Raw genomic sequence first — 14,054 nt, 5'->3', positions numbered from 1 at the left:
AGGAGTCGGGGAGGTGGAGGGTCTGCGTGGGAACACGTTGGAGCCTTTTCCTTCTCCTTCTTTTCTTCCTCTTCCTCCTCCTCGTTACAGAATCAGTTGGGCTGGAAAAGACCTCTTGAGATCATCGAGTCCCACCTGTGACCCAACACTACCGTGTCAACCAGACCATGGCACCAAGTGCCACATCCAGTCTTTCCTTAAACACCTCCAGGGACCGTGACTCTGCCGCCTCCCTGGGCAGCCCAATGTCTTAGTCACCCATTCTGTGAAGAAATTCCTCCTAATATCCAACTTGAACCTCCCCTGGAGCAGCTTAAGACTTGCTGGAGCATCAGACTTACAGAACAGTTGGCCCCTAGTAAATTAGTTGCCTTTCCTTCTGTAGACCTACAGGCAGAAGGAACTTGAAATTCAAACATCCCTTTGTTTTGAAATGCGTGTGATAAGAGGCTGCCAGCTGTGTCAGGGGAGGTTTAGGTTGGATATTAGGAAAAGGTTCTTCACTCAGAGGGTGGTTGGGCACTGGAACAGCCTTCCCAAGGAAGTGGGCACAGCCCCAACCCTGAAGAGAGCTTAAGGAGCATTTGGACAACGCTCTCAGGCACGTGGTGTGATTCTTGGGGAGGTCCTGTGCAGGGCCAGGAGCTGGACTCGATGTTCCTTGTGGGTCCCTTCCAATTGAGGATATTCTATGACTCTATGATTCTAACACAGGGTGAGCTGCTGCTGCCCTCAACCACAGCCACCACGTCTGGCCTCAGCACCCCCAAATTCCGTGCCTGCTGCCCCTGCCCTCTGCCTCCTCTTTGCCCCCAGAAGCCTAAATCTGGTGGTGTAAACATGAGGTGGAAAGCTGAGGCTGTGAGTGGTCATAGCCCCGGCAGTCAGGCCGGTTTAGGCAGTGAGTGACCCGCAGGGCTGTGGAGCTGCTTGGAAGGTTTCTGCCATGCCTGAGGCAGAGTCGTGCCTGACCCATCTCCATAGTCGGGAGGAGGTTTCCACATCTCCTTCTGAGTGCATGCAAGGCTGGAAGTTCAGCAGGACTGGTACGTTTGTAAACAGGTACGTTGAAAGTCCACAGTTGCTGGGGTTTCCATGCTGGAAGTGCTGTGGGAAATGCAAGCTCTGGTCACTTCTGCTCTCTGATGCTTCTGCCTGTCCAACGGGTGCTGATCTGTGGTTTGCTAATGCTCCAAGATCTTGCCTTAAAATTAGGAGGTTAAACAACTGATAAAATGTTACTTTGTGCTATTTTTGAAAAGGGTAAGTAATATGACCCCAGTGACTGGTTAACTTCATAGTTATCCTAACCAAAATAAAAAATCTTTTGCGGAATTCAGGTAATAAAAAGTTGAAATGAAGGAAAATGATGCAAATCTACACAGTGTTTTGGTTAAAATAGATATCAATACTGTTTTGAGGAGGTACTTGACTCAAGGCTCAGTGCTGCACGATATTCTCATTAACATTAGGTGCCTGCTGTGCCAATAAACCCATGCAAATGGGATTTGCTGCCAGGTGTCAAGAAGAAGAAAGCTATATGAACACTTAGTTGAAAGAGATGGTGTCTAAAATAGTTCCAGCAGCAGGTCCTGTGTCCTACTATAGTTTTCGCTGCTGCAGCAAAAATTTGGCTCCAGGATTAATGGAATCGTAAATAATAAGCACGAGACACTGATGAGAACAGTTGGTAGAAGCAGCCTGTTCAAACATAGTGAATTTTAATTCATCAAAATATATAGTTGTCGATCTAAGGAACCAAGTGTGGAGGTCATAACTGGAGAATAGAAGACTATAGCCTGGGAAGGTAGTGACTTTGAGAAGGATTTAAGGGTCAGATAAGAAAGCAATCAGATAAGGGCTCTCCTGTATGTTGCCACTGCAGAAAAGGACTAATCAATGTATAAACAAAGGAATTAAAAAATGTTTATTTTACCTCTCATGTTTGGCCTCAACAATGTTGTCACAGGGTAGTGCATACAGCGCTGGTTTTCAGATTTTAAGGAGCATGTTGGAATAGAAGAGAGAGCAAAAGAATGAGGCAAAGTGTTCTGGTGGTTGGAGAAAATGCATTACACTGGAATGTTTTAAGAGCTCATGCTGTTAAAAGTTATCTGAAAGAGAACTGGGAGGTGACTTGATTGTGGTGTATAGGAACATTCCTGGAGGGAAATACAGGATATTAAAGGGCTCTTTTATCTATTGAAGAAAGGCATAATGGGAAGTAATGGCCAGAGGCAAAAGCCAGACAAATTCAAATAGGAAATAAGACATACCTTTTTCCATGGTTAACCACCAGAATACATTCCCAAGAGAAGTTGAGGATATGCCATCATTTCATGTTTTCTGTTGAAGATTAGATGTATTTCTGAAAATTATTTTTTAGCTGAGCAGACGTTATGCTTTATGTTATTGGATGAATGCAGGTTAAAATCTGATGGTCTGTAAGCACAGCACCGTGGTGATCTAGTGGGACCATCGTGTTTTAAATTCTAAGTGCCAGAAGCAGACATTTCATTAATAACCATGAGCATTAGAATCAATTTTTTTTACCTCAAAATACTTATGCACCATAAAAAAGCTGATCTGAATTAAGCTTTTGGCTGCAGAACTTACTTACTAAGACAATATCTAAGGGTTTTGGCCTTTTCCTGCCTAAATTTGCTCTCTTGTGATTACTTGGAAAAATTTCTCTGCATTTTCATTTGAATTTCTGAAGGAGCAGATCTTTACAAGAAAATTCATTTGGTGCATTCTGATTCTCTTGGCCTTGAGGCAGTTTTACGTATTTGATATTTACATTGTGAAATATTTCATAGAGGATTATTATCCAGAGTGCTCGGGTAACGGCACCAAATGAATCCTGATAGATTTCCTATATTGTACATTATGTACATTTGTATGTGGCATATGTTTCCATTGTTGAGTCTTAACCTCACTTGAGGCATTATAATATGAACAATTATATTACCAACAGAGGAGCTGCTGTTACTGAAAGAGGGATGAATGAAATATAAATAAGATTTCAGATCAGCAGCTTGGCAGGGAAACATGAAAAAAATCCACCCTTGAAATGGTACATGATCAGTTTTTCTGTCTTGAGATTGGAAGGTGTGCTGTCATTTCTCTGCCTTCTGAGAAATGCTAATCCTGCAAGATACATGTGCTTCCTAATTTACATCCTTCCCTGGCTCTTGGGCAGAAAATGCAAAGACAGGAGCTGAAAAACAAGCTGCCGCCTCTTTTGTGCATTTTCCCAGAGTCAAGCCACAAACAATCTCCCCTTAAACACAGAACAAACTGAAATCTGTTAATTAACTTGATGATGAATTCTGGAATGAGATCTGAATAACTGTACAAGGGAAAAAAATCACAGTGATTACAAAGGATAAAGCAAGACTTGTCTTTATGGTATGTGCTTGGTAACTTAAAAAAGCAGAAAGTGTTTGTGTGTGTGTGGTTGAAACTTGTTTACTTTGACTTTGAACTCTTAGTGTGAAAATTACATGACATTAATACTGAAGTAGCTTTTAAATTACCCTTGTGCGTTTTAAGGTGAATAAGGATTGCAGTGGGCACTCCAAGAGGAGTGTGGAGTGCACTCTAAAACTGAACTTCGACAGAGAACGTTGTTTCTTTGTGCCATCTGCAGAAGATGGCCCCAGAGCTGTGCTGGATCCGTGTCAGCTCAGCACACGAGGGCTGACTGAGCATGACACCCGTAACACGGGCAAGTCCAAGGCTGCCTGGCAAAGCAGCCCTGTTCTCCAGGCCGTGAGTATTTGACAAGACAGCTGTGGGAATCGATGGCAAATGAGGTGCAGAACACATCACACTCACAGCTGCTGCTGTCACTGCCCTGCCTGGGTGACAGCAGCAGCACCAGGAGTCCCTTTCTGAAGCAGAACATCCTGCTTGGCGTCCATTTGGATGGCCACTGGCTGCTGAGTGTGTTTAACATCGTGGTTCTGCCCTGTAAAGCTTTTAACAACTTAGTTTATCCAAGTCAGCAGCAGCCAGTTGTTTTTCTGTCCTAGTAAAACTAAAGTAGGTGGCAGGATGTTCTCCAGGACTTCTGTCATCATCAGAAAAAGCTTGAATCTGGTCGTCTTTTTGTGCAAAAATATGTTTGATAGCATTTTGTGAAGAGAATTAAGATTATTTCCCAGCATGATGAAGGATGGCAAGGAGCATTTATAGAGGTCTGAAGAGCTACTTTCCCACTGAAATAATTATTCAAAGGCTGCTAGTGTTTTGTATTATTATTAGTGATGTTAAAGTGCCTACAGTCAGAGAAAAGCTTCATTTTAGATGATTTTGAATGTAAATGGATAAAATGTACTAGCCATAAAGTGTTTATTATTAGTTTTTAAAGAAATTGGTGACTTGAGGGCCCAGATTTGAGAAGGCAAGAATTTATTTGTTATAAGGTTTATTCTAAGTCTTGAAAAATACACGGGAGAATAAGGAAAAATGGATTTTATTTCCAGTTAATACTTATTGCTGTAAGGAAAAAAACCCCCAGGAGTGTTTTAATTTGTTCTTGGAGTATGAGCTATTGCAATAGCTCAGTGAAGGAGCTGGACAAGTTCTGTTACAGGAGTGGGAGAAAGAACATGCTGAAGGGTTTTCAGCTCATTTATGCTGCACCCAGTCATTCCTGAGTCCTGCACAGTACTTTCTTAGTAAGCAATTTCAGGTATTAAAATGTTGCTTATCTCTGTAAAAGTTGCTGCTCATGAATCCCAGTGAAAGCTTTTTCAATGGAACTTAAAAGAATTTAGCTGTCTTTAATAAAAATGTATTTAATGAACCAATTATTTTAGATAAAGTCTAACAATTATGTTATTCTGCATAGGTAAAAAAAGATTCAGTATTTTGGAAAGAATAAGGCTTGGTTCTTGTATCTTTTTTTGTTGGTATTCTGATTGCTATGCTAAAAACTTTACAGCTGGAATAAAAAATTAGTTCAATGACTTGCTGCAATCCCCTGATTTCATTTCAGCCTGGGTATGCATTTATTTCTGCAGGATAATACTCAAAGTTCTGTATGTAAGAGAGCCTTTTGTTGTTGTTGTTGGTTTTGTAACACTTTGCCTGCATTGTTTACTTTGTAAATCTGTTAAATTATGCACACACAATGCTGTGGCATTTGGGTATGATAGGGAAAGGTCACTAGTTACCTCAGAAATCTGATCCCTTGGCAGCCTGGATAAATTGAAAGGCTAAGGCCCAAATAACATTAACTTAGCAATAGCATCATGAGCAACAAAAGCAGAAAACACAGGCTTTGTTTAAATGGTGGGTGTTTTGCCTCAGAGTTACAAGCTTGGATTTTCCAGGGAATGGAATCAGGTGGCTTTGGTGTGTTGCTATTTTAGCCCGGGTGGCGCAGCAGCGTTATGTTCTCGTGTCACAAGGCGTATTTCTTATTATACTGCTGCCTCATTTAGATGAGAGCCAAGTGTGCCCATTATTCCAGAGTCTGCCCAGCCTGCCTGGGTTGGTTTTTGTATTTTCTTCACATGTCTGTGTTGCACATAATCTGGGACAGGCACAGAATTTTAGTGACTAAGCATTATATGCAGGTGCAAGGTGTGCAATGTCGAGATTTGTTACAGCAAACAAGAGTAAGAAGTTGAAAATACAAGAGACTGCAGTGGTGGGGTCTCCTCTGTAAAGTTGTTTTAGGAATGCAGTTGTTATAGTCCTTTCATTCTTCTCTGAACCTAAATCTGTGTGTTTAACCATTCTAAACATAATTCAGATAAGACGACATTGTTTAAGGTGCGTTTCTATTGTTTTAAAAATGAGATAATTCCATTTTAAACATTATCTTAAGGTATTTTATATCCTCAATTATAGCATGAGAGTGTCTTGCAGTCATTAATTGGCAGCTTGTCAGAACAATTCTGTGAGGGAGTGGAACATATGATTACCACCCCCTTAATTTTACTACTGGGAAAGAGATATAGATTGGGTAACAGTTTCATTATAATTTCATTTCTTCCATTTTCCCAGGTTCCTGTAATTTTAATTTTTTAATTTAGTAATCTGCTGTTTGCGTAGTGAGAAAGTGGAGATTGGGGGTTTTCCCCCTATGGTTTTCGAAGAGACTAACAAATCCTAAAGCAACAAAACAAACTTGGTCTTTTTGCCTCTTTGTCCCAGGATTTGGAATTGAAAATAAATGAATTTGGGAAACTGGGTGAGAGGCTGGTTGCTTTGTGGGTGGATAGGGGTTTGTTTGCTCTTTTTCAGAAACAAGAAATCAAAAAAAGAAGAGGAGGTTTAGATTCCTGCTGTTTCAAAAGTTTGGATTTTGAACTACCTAGCTGTGGGCATGAAGCTCTCATTTCTGGAAGTTGTTTCTTCACTCTGGCTACCAGGGATTAAATTATAAAATTGCTTGTTTTGGAATAATGTGCCTTCATTCCCATGATTTCCTTTATTACCCACACTGTTTGTCTGTGACAAGTTCCTAACCTGTGCCTGCATGTGTTTGGGTGCAATCACTGCCTTATTTTATAGCTGTATTTTATTACTAGCAAGACAACAGAGGAGGGGTAGAATTAAACAAAAAAACAACCAAAACTTGTGCACAGCCTTTCATCGACCTGGAGCCCAGAAGTAGAGGGTTCCTTCTTCCACACATTGTCTGGACTTTGGTGGTCGTGCCCAACTTGCAGCCTTTTTATCACTGTGATTTCTGCAGACCTCTTAAATGTATTTTTCATTTAAGAAAGGAATGAGCTCTTTCACACTGGCTTGAGTCAGCTGCAATTATTGCACATTGGATCAAATTTTATGTGCAGGAGTGGGAGCTACATCCGTGTCTGAAAGCCAGCGGTGCTCCAGGGGCAAACAGCTGCTGAGAACTCCTGGGAGCAGGAGGCTTCTTGTTGGAGCATGCCGAGAGTAACAGGGATCCCAGCTCCTGGTTCCCCAGCAGCAGAACCCTGTTCAAAGGCCATACCCCCAGTCCAAGGGTGAAAACAAAGCCTCTCCACAGGGCGTCACAGAGTTGCAGGGGTGCCTAGGACTCCCATCAGAGTGATCACATCCTAGGAGTTACAGCTCCACGGAACAAAAAGAAAAAAAGCACCTTTTCAAGAAGCCAGACCCATTCTGATTCCTGAGAGTCATCAAAGGGATGCGCCCCACACCACAGGAATGGGAAGGAATGCATGGGAATCAACCTGAATAGCAGGAGCAGAGAGTTTACCTTGTGGCATCCTGACATGAAAGGGAGGAGCATGTTCAAATCTTACCATCAGGCTGAAAAGTTCATGGGTAGGTAACTAAGCAAGGCATGTACGTGCCAAATAAATCCCTAGGGAAGACAGACTGGTATGATGAGAGAATCAGGATGCAAAGTATAAGATACACGGCTGATGGGAATTTGCCTTAGAATGCACAGATTGTGTTTTAATCAGTTCTGGACTTTTTTCCTTGGAAAATCCCGAATTGCCAAGATTATGAAATGGAGCAGATTCATGTTCAAGGGTGTGTCAGGTTACTCACCACTAGAGTAGGAGGAGTGAAAGCTTCCCTAGGGTTATTTCTGACAACATTTGCTCATTTTCAATTCAGAGATGGAAGAGAAGCCACAATTTAGGGAAGGTGTTCGTAATTCATAGGATCATTCAATGGAAAAGGCAGATACCTTGACAGACAGAAGAGATCTACACAGGATGAGAGAGCTGTGTGGAGTTGGCTGATAACAAACCAAATGAGAGGATGGCTCTGAAGCTCCATCCCACACCTCAGGCAGGGCTAAAAGTGAGATACCTTGAATTCAGTGCAATACAGGATCTACTGGTGGTAGTCAGTTACGACTGCTTTTATAAATAATTGGGTAGACCTCACTTTTTAACAATATAGGATGCCCATTTTTGATGTAAATGTCTAGTGATCAGAGCTCTTACCTGGGAAGGACCTTTCCAAGACCTTTTAACAATGCGATAGCCAATACTAATTCACTGCTCCTGTTTGTTGCAGGTGAATTGAGAACATCCACGACATCACCAATTTTCCAATCTGATGAAAATGCCAGTGATGCACCTCCCTCAGTGTTCCATCTTTGGGGTGTTACATACTCCCAGTCCTGGGAAGGTTCTCAGGAAAAGAGCAGGTGTGCTCAACACACATGATGATACTCAGAACAACTTGCTTGCCTTACTGCTGCGCCCTTTTCCAGGCAATACAACCTGTGCATCCCAGGGCGATTCAGAACCTGTATGACAAGTATTTTGGATGTAGCTGGTGGTTCTGCCGCCTCTCGCTCCCAGGGTAGAGCGAGCACTGCTGCTCTTCTTGATGACACAGAAAGTGCTCAGAATTATGTGGGTGTCTGTGACGTTTCACAGAAACACAGAATATCCTGAGTTGGAAGAAACCCATCAGGATCATCAAGGTCCAACTGCTGGCCCTGCACAGGACACCCCAAGAATCCCACCATGTGCCTGAGGATGTTGTCCAAACACTTGAACTCTGTCAGGCTTGGTGCTGTGACCCCTTCCCAGGGAAGACTGAGCCATTTCCTCAAATGTAAATTAACCCTTAAAATATCATCATGAAGGAAGTAATTAACATTTTTGTGGTGCTGAGTTAAAATACACAGGGTTATGTGACTTGCCCTCAAACATTCAAGGCCTTAAATAAGTGCATTGTCACGATGGGTAAATTCTACAATATTTACTTTGGGCTCTGAAAATGGGACTCAGGTGGATTCCTCTGGCCAAGTTCAAGAAAGCTACCTATAAATCTTCTGCTGTGGCAGCTGTCTGATCGTAGAAGTAGGTAAAATTCCTACCACCTACTCATTTGTTCTGGAAGTTCCACAGGTCACTAAACTGGAGTGCCCATGACTGCGCTGGTGTCAGTGACTGGTGTGGCCAGGCTCCCATTGAATCCTGCCATGGTTTGGGAACACAGCAAAGACAGGTCTATATTCCACCTGAATGCCTGGAGAAACCTATGCTACTGTGCACACTTGGAGCCTCATAAGGCTGAGTCCAGTGTTGTTCACAGAGAAACCAGAGGCTTCTGTGAAAAAGATGAGGGAAGAGAAGTACCAGAGCTTCCTTCCCATAATATCTTAATACATGTAGTCAACTGGAGAGTGGAAATCTCAATTCAGTTTCACCTTGTCCTGGTGGGATGCAACCCACTCATGACTAAGAAGGCTGCTGTAGCCACTAGATTATGGCATAATCTGGGAAATTGCATCTTCCATCCCTCCTCCTGAGTTTTAGTCCTCCTGTCTGTAAAACACAGAGGAATAGAAAGAGATCCAGCAGGACATGTAGTTTGGTGATTGCATTGTAGGAAGTCCACATCTGATGGAGCTTAACTGCTTTGGCTGAAAAGGGAGCAGAGGCACTTGATCAGGTGACCTGACTCCACAGGTATTGGGAGTTGCAACACTTGTATTGCAGGCCCCCAAAGTCTTGCCCCTGGAGTTCAGTGAGATTAGTCATGCAACTAAGTCATGAAGCTGTAGATTTGGAGTCAGGATATGTAAATGGTAGAAACTGGCCAAGAACACAAGATTGCTGATTCACAGAGCTGTGGAGCAACTGTGCTTGAAGCATAACTTCAGGATGCAGGAGCTCTGTTAGTTTGCTGGTACATCTTCTGATACCACCCTCGTGATCTTCTGTGGCTGCTGAAAGGCAAACAGTAAAAGATTATTTATAGTAAGACACACATTTTTTAAAGAATTTATTCATTTTGGAGGCAGTAGGGGACTGCATAACCTTTTGATCACTGTATTTTAGGAAAAAAGATGTTTATAACAAGACTGGAGGAACTTGCAATGTAGGTTCATCAGTGAAGAACCCGAGTGTTTAAGGATTGTGTAGTTTTGCACCTTCATTGTGCTGGAAGCTACATACAGCTGATGAAGGGGCTTTTCAAACCAGCTTAGCCAGACAACAGAGGAACACAGGATACTATTCATGAGTGGGCTGGAGTTGTTGCACTCACTTTGTCTTAAATTTTGCAGATTTTCTGGCTAATCAGATGGCTAGAGATGCTCACATTCTGGAATGTGATTTTGCCTTATGACTGTCCTACTGTCCCCCTCTGTATGATGCATATGTATGCATATACACCTTTTTTAATATGCCTTGTACTCATTAGCTCTGTCTGTCTTCTTATCTCCATTTGTTTGGTTGACACTTATCCTATGAGTAAAGTCAGAAGAAATCTTAAAAGTCCCTTTGGTTTTGTTTGCATAGTGTGCCTGGCACAGCTTTTGCAGCCACAAACTGTGCAACCACTTCTGTCCCACTCTTTAATCCTACCAGCACCAGTGGAGTGCTCACACTTCTGGTCATATGGCAGTACCAGGGTCATGTTATTATATTTCACCATATTTTTCTCACCCTTTAAGTGCCAGCTGAAGAAAAGCCCTGCCTGGCTCCTCTTGACAATCCAGTAACAAGGACAAAATTGGGTTTGTTTTGGAAAAAATAAAGCCCAGCGAGAATCACTCCCTTAGTACAGTCATTATGCTGTGGGATATGGCTTGTAAGTCCTACCTAGTACAGAACTCTTCCTCATTTTTCCTAGTGAACATGGATTTCATTAGGAAACTGGAGACACAGAGTGACACTGATGCTTGAGGATGTGTGTATCATATGTCCTTGGATGAAAATGACAATAATTATCCAATATTGTTCACACAAGCAAATCATAAACAAAGCCCAAGTAAAATTTTAAATCTTCACAGATAGAATCACAGGTTTCTGAGTATTATCCAGTGTGTGAATAGAACTTCCTGTCCTGTCCTAGAGAAATTTCCACCTGCTGAGTCTGCAGGATTTGGCTTTCATGCTAGTAGTGGTGTGACAAAAGAATAATGGAGAGAACAAGACAAACATAGTGTAACAATGACTAACAGATGTATTTCAGGTGCAGATGTAACAAGAACACCTTCTCAGTCCAAAATCACCACCCTCCAACAAAGCCCTCACTAAAATGGGACCAGGACTTGTGTATCTAGACAGAAATGGCATCTAAACTCTGCAAGAGATTGTTAATCACCATCATGCTGCTATTGCATGCCATGTTAATGACATCCTGGCAAATAGGACTTCACCTAAATGGCAGACCCTATTGTTTAAAAGACAGCTGCCTGCAAGACTTGTAATGAAGATATGGTAGGTTTTTTGCTTTTAATTTAACAATGTAGTTTGTTTTTTGAACCAGGTGCTTGGAAAAGCCACGTGTCAGGCTCACTTCAAAAGAGCTCAGTGTCTGTTGGGGCACAGTCTTGGGAACAGAGGGCAATGTTCAAGCCAGAAAGGCAAGTCAAAGAGGCCAGGACAGGATCGGGCTCAAGGCCAGACACAGCCCAGCCTGGAGGAGACTTCTCACAGCTCTTTTCCCTGCAGTCTTGCCCCAAGTTACAGAGCTGGCCCTGAATATGGGCAACAAACCCCTCAGAGCAGTGCTGAAGAGTGTGTTGGTGCTCAAAGGACCCTGACACTGTGAAAAAAAAAAAAAAAGCAGTTGTATTTGCTAGGGCATGCAAAATACTTGCAAGAAAGCCTGCATATAATCACAAATCTGAAATCCAAGTCAGATTCTGTGTAAGCCTGGCTAAGTTTTATGATCTGAAAAGTTTTATGACCTGAGCCATGTATTCAACAAATCTGGCTTGATTTATGTGTTTTGGCTTAAATGGTTTAAAACTTGAAGTTTAAAAAGTTTGTATAGTCATTTATAGCCTTCTGGTTTCAGAAGCTTTTTTGGTCACATGCAGTTCATACAACTGCTCTTTTCACACATACGTGGAGGAGGCCTGTATGCAGGAAGCTGGGTGGCACTTAAAAAAAGACCTTGGAGAAGTCCACCTTTTACTTTCAGGGTTATTTCTTACAAGGCAGTCTATGTAGGTTTTAAGCATCCAGTGATCTCCAAATTAAAGCAGTCACACTATGCTCCCAAATGTGTAATTACAAAAAAATACCTCTTTGTAATACCTCACCATGAAATGTTTAATTTCCAGTGAAAATACTGACCAATGCTGTGATTCTGCAAGGGATTATATGTCGTGCTCACACATCTCTTTGGAGTCACAGGGATGGCACTCAGGGCTGAAAGCTGAGCATATCTGAGCCTTGACAAGGTTATAAAATGTTTGAAATGAGTTTTGAGAAGCCTGTAGGACTAGGGCAAATAGAATTAGGATCCAGCTTACTTTCTTAGTATTGAAATATTCTCTGTAAAGACAATAAATAGATTGAAACGTAAAGAAATTATTTAGGTCAACGATGACAGTTGTTCAATGGGCCTCCAGGGCTCTCAACTCCAAATAAAACCAAGAGGAGCCAGAAGTCTGTAACACCTCTTCAAGCCATCATGTTGTTAGGAGGCACACATTGTATCAAGTTCTTTTTCCTCTCTGTACTTCTGTACCAATAACAGGGAAATAAGGGCACTGATTTCCTTTGTAAATCAACTGATGAAAAGTGCCAGAAAAGCTGTTACCAGTGAATACCTGCTTTTGTGAATAATTTCCATGTAGCATTTCAGACACAGGAACCTTGGCACTCATGTAGAAAAATATTATTACATTGAATCCACCAATGTTTCCTTACCGTGAATAATTAAAATATGAGGTACAAACTGCCAGCACAGTCCTTGATAAAACAAAATTGATACTTTGCAGAAGCTGTTTTCACACTATTCCCTCTGTGGTTCTTCACCACACTCAAAACAATTGAGAATATTGGATTATAACAACATTTGTTTGTTGTGCTGGAAAATGGATGTCAAAGTCCTATGCATGTCTAAGTATAGCAAAACAGTAAAAACAGCACAGCACAGCATCCAGGAGTCCCATGATTGGCACAGAACTATTTCACAAAGGCATAAAAACAAAGAAGATGATCCCAAAGATAACAAGAGAAAAGCTTTCCAGAGGAATACCTAACAGAAATACCAACCCTATGGAAAGCATATCACATCTTCCCATGACCAAGAGTTTTTGTTGTGGGAATCTCCAAGGGCTGGGAGAAGGGCAGGGCCCTTGTGGGCAAGAGGTGGCCTTGGCCCTGGGGGCCAGGCAAGGCTGGGAGAGATGTCCATCTGCCTCCCACAGCAGCCCCAGGCTGTCACTTTAATCACCATCTGGGTGATTCCTCATCTGCCAGGGCTTGTTTTCACTGAGAACCATCCTACCAAAATCCCTTTGAGCATCCAGACCTGTGGCAGGCCAGGAAACAGCCCTGGCACAGAGACTTCACTTCTGCCCTTGTGCCCCAGCTGTCTGCTTCAACTTGTGGGCACAGTGAGATAGGAAGAGATGATAGAAATTTATGGAGGGAAGTGCTTAAAAACCACACAAGGCTGTCATCGGAACTTGCTTCCACAAGGACTTTTCAGGCACATGAATAATTTCCATGAGGTGAAGAGGGAGAAAGAGAGCATTTCACCTGAAAGAAGTTCTGCATAAAGAGCAGAGCTGACAGAGAAGTACAAAGTTTGATAAAAAAAATATAAAATCACAGGAAAAAATTTGTTGGCATGAGGGACGGGGAGGCTGCAAAATGCTTAGCTGAAAGAAGCCAGAGAAAAGACATGGAACCGTTTTTTAATTACTCTGTCTGTGAGAAGATTATATAGAGATTAAGGGAAGTGCGTGTTTGCAGTGATAATACAGCTTGAGGGACAGCCAAGAGATCAGAGGTTGTTCTGAGCGTTACCAGTCATCCAGTGCCTTTCAGTTGATGGAGCCACATAAGCAGCACTCACTGGGAGGGAAAAACTGCTGGCACTGCCTGGCAGGGCTCACCCTCATGGTGTCCTGGTGATTTAAACTGTGCCGGGCCAAAGCAGATGGACTTGGGCATGAAAAATGAAAACTTGGGTTTGGTTAGGATTGTTGTAATTTAAAGATCAGCCTAGACATGCACCTACATATTGTACTGCAGGTAGGTCTAGGACATCACTGAGATACCACAGGCTCCTGCCTGTGCTCCATCCCATCAAAACCCGCGTGCCTGCATCTGTGTGCTGCCAAGCACCAGCAGAAAAGCCTC

The 14,054-nt window shown here is 42.3% G+C and overlaps 1 long non-coding RNA gene across 1 annotated transcript; it reads left to right on the top strand.

The window, feature by feature from the left end:
- The first annotated feature begins 739 nt into the window (after positions 1 to 739).
- Positions 740 to 8,336, top strand: LOC116788526. Its single transcript, XR_004357666.1, has 3 exons — positions 740 to 1,062; positions 3,556 to 3,774; positions 8,002 to 8,336. It is a non-coding gene; the product is annotated as an uncharacterized LOC116788526 (long non-coding RNA).
- Positions 8,337 to 14,054: the final 5,718 nt, after the last annotated feature.

This window comes from Chiroxiphia lanceolata, chromosome 6 (assembly GCF_009829145.1).
Source record: "Chiroxiphia lanceolata isolate bChiLan1 chromosome 6, bChiLan1.pri, whole genome shotgun sequence".
In the NCBI taxonomy this organism is placed as follows: domain Eukaryota; kingdom Metazoa; phylum Chordata; class Aves; order Passeriformes; family Pipridae; genus Chiroxiphia; species Chiroxiphia lanceolata.
The sequence above is the reverse complement of the archived record's forward strand: the minus strand, read 5'-3'. Positions and strand labels throughout refer to the sequence as shown.